Source organism: Zea mays, chromosome 7 (assembly GCF_902167145.1).
Source record: "Zea mays cultivar B73 chromosome 7, Zm-B73-REFERENCE-NAM-5.0, whole genome shotgun sequence".
In the NCBI taxonomy this organism is placed as follows: Eukaryota; Viridiplantae; Streptophyta; class Magnoliopsida; order Poales; family Poaceae; genus Zea; species Zea mays.
This window is the reverse complement of record NC_050102.1, coordinates 109995370-109998766: the sequence shown is the minus strand read 5'-3', so window position 1 is coordinate 109998766 and position 3397 is coordinate 109995370.

The following is a 3397-nucleotide window of genomic DNA, read 5'->3' as shown; positions in this document are numbered from 1 at the left end:
GACATAAATTTGGCACACAAACAAATCACCATCACAAGTCTTGGTAAAAAGAGTTGGATCGGCTTTCCCAACCTTGAAAGCATTAGCAATTAAGAAATCTCTAAGGCATTCATACCATGCTCTTGGGGCTTGCTTAAGTCCATAGAGCGCCTTAGAGAGCTTACACACATGGTCGGGGTACCGTTCATCCTCGAAGCCAGGGGGTTGCTCCACGTACACCTCCTCCTTGATTGGCCCGTTGAGGAAAGCGCTCTTCACATCCATTTGGAACAACCTGAAAGAATGGTGAGCGGCATATGCTAGCAAGATACGAATTGATTCTAGCCTAGCCACAGGAGCAAAAGTCTCCTCGAAATCCAAACCTGCGACTTGGGCATAACCTTTTGCCACAAGTCGAGCCTTGTTTCTCGTCACCACCCCGTGCTCGTCTTGTTTGTTGCGGAACACCCACTTGGTTCCCACAACATTTTGCTTGGGACGAGGCACCAGTGTCCAAACTTCATTGCGCTTGAAGTTGTTTAACTCCTCTTGCATGGCCAACACCCAATCCGGATCTAGCAAGGCCTCTTCTACCCTGAAAGGCTCAATAGAAGAGACAAAGGAGTAATGTTCACAAAAATTAACTAATCGAGATCGAGTAGTTACTCCCTTGCTAATGTCACCCAGAATTTGATCGACGGGATGATCCCTTTGAATCATCGCTCGAACTTGGGTTGGAGGTGCCGGTTGCGCTTCTTCCTCCATCACTTGCTCATCTTGCGCCCCCCTTGACCAAGTGCCTCCACTTGAGGTACCTGTTCGTCATCTTCGGTTGGGGGATGCACCATAGTTGAGGAAGAAGGTTGATCTTGCTCTTCTTGTTCCTGTGGTCGCACATCACCAATCGCCATGGTTCGTATAGCGGCCGTCGGAACATCTTCTTCATCCTGTTGATGGCGTGGCAAGCAGTGTTAACGGCTTCCGTCCAAAAGCATTCGGGGGTCTTGAACTCTCCTAGCATCGTCCTTGCCATATCGATGAGCGTCCTGTTCTTCCTCTCTACCACACCATTTTGTTGTGGTGTGTAGGGAGCGGAGAACTCGTGCTTGATCCCCTCTTCTTCAAGGAACTCCTCCACTTGAAGGTTCTTGAACTCGGATCCGTTGTCGCTCCTTATCTTCTTCACTTTGAGCTCAAACTCATTTTGAGCTCTCCTGAGGAAGCGTTTGAGAGTCCCTTGGGTTTCGGACTTTTCCTGCAAAAAGAACACCCAAGTGAAGCGGGAAAAGTCATCAACAATAACTAAACCATACTTACTTCCTCCTATGCTCAGATAGGCGACGGGTCCAAAAAGGTCCATATGCAGCATCTCCAAGGGTCTTGATGTCGTCATCACATTTTTGGTGTGATGAGAGCCTCCCACCTGTTTCCCTGCTTGACAAGCTGCACAAGGTCTATCTTTTTCGAATTGAACATTAGTTAGTCCTATCACGTGTTCTCCCTTTAGAAGTTTGTGAAGATTCTTCATCCCCACATGTGCCAAGCGGCGATGCCACAGCCAGCCCATGCAAGTCTTAGCCATTAAGCATGCATCTAGACCGGCCTCTTCTTTTGCAAAATCTACTAAATAAAGTTTGCCGTTTAATACACCCTTAAAAGCTAGTGAACCATCACTTCTTCTAAAGACAGACACATCTACATTAGTGAATAGACAATTATACCCCATGCTGCACAATTGACTAACAGATAGTAAATTGTAACCAAGAGACTCTACTAAAAACACATTGGAAATAGAATGCTCATTGGAAATTGCAATTTTACCTAACCCTTTTACCTTGCCTTGATTCCCATCACCGAATATGATTGAATCTTGGGAATCTTTATTCTTGACGTAGGAGGTGAACATTTTCTTCTCCCCCGTCATATGGTTTGTGCATCCGCTGTCGATAATCCAGCTTGAACCCCCGGATGCATAAACCTGCAAGGCAAATTTAGGCTTGGGTCTTAGGTACCCAACTTATGTTGGGTCCTACAAGGTTAGCACAAATCTTCTTAGGGACCCAAATGCAAGTTTTATCACCTTTGCATTTAGCCCCTAACTTCCTAGCAATTATCTTTCTATTCTTTCTACAAATTGCAAAGGAAGCATTCAAAGCATGATATATTGTAGAAAATTCATTTACTACTTTCCTAGGAGCATTATGAACAACACTCCTTCTAGGCACATGATGAATAGCATTTCTTTTAGGAACAACATTTCTCCTAGTAACATTTCTATCATACACATTAGAGGAACTAGGAGCAAACATGGCATGAGAATCATGAACATATGAATCAAAAGCATCATGACTTACATTTCTAGTTTGTCTTCTTTCATGATACAAAAAGGCATGGTTCCTCTTAGCACTAGTAGCCATAGGGGCCTTCCCTTTCTCCTTGGCGGGAATGGGAGCCTTATGGCTTGTTAAGTTCTTGGCTTCCCTCTTGAAGCCAAGTCCATCCTTAATTGAGGGGTGTCTACCAACCGTGTAGGCATCCCTAGCAAATTTTAGTTTTTCAAAATCACTTTTGCTAGTCTTAAGTTGAGCATTAAGACTAGCCACTTCATCACTTAATTTTGAAATGGAAACTAAGTGTTCACTACAAGCATTAACATCAAAATCCTTACACCTAGTGCAAATTGTAATATTTTCAACATACGAGTTACTTGCTATTTCTAGTTTAGTAGTTAAATCTTTAATTTCACCTTTTAAAGAAGAAATGGTTTCATTACAAGTAGAAAGTTCACAAGAAAGTATTCCATTTCTTTTAACTTCTAGAGCAAGTGAATTTTGAGCACTAACAAATTTATCATGTTCTTCATATAAGAGATCTTCTTGTTTCTCTAAGGTTCTATCCTTTTCATTTAAGGCATCAATCAACTCATTAATCTTAGCTATCTTAGTTCTATCCAATCCCTTGAATAAACTAGAGTAATCAATTTCATCCTCACTAGATTCATCACCACTAGAAGAATCATAAGTATTAGCATTACGAGTGATTACCTTCTTTTCCCTTGCCATGAGGCAAGTGTGATGCTCGTTGGGGAAGAGAGCCGATTTGTTGAAGGCGGTGGCGGCGAGTCCTTCATTGTCGGAGTCGGACGAGGAGCAATCCGAGTCCCACTCCTTGCCTAGATGCGCCTCGCCCTTTGCCTTCTTGTAATGCTTCTTCTTTTCCCTCTTGTTTCCCTTTTCCTGGTCACTATCATTATCGGGACAGTTAGCAATAAAATGACCAAGCTTACCGCATTTGAAGCATGATCGCTTCCCCTTGGTCTTAGTCTTGCTCGGCTGTCCATTGCGACCCTTTAGCACCGTCTTGAATCTCTTGATAATGAGGGCCATTTCTTCTTCATTAAGACCGGCCGCCTCAATTT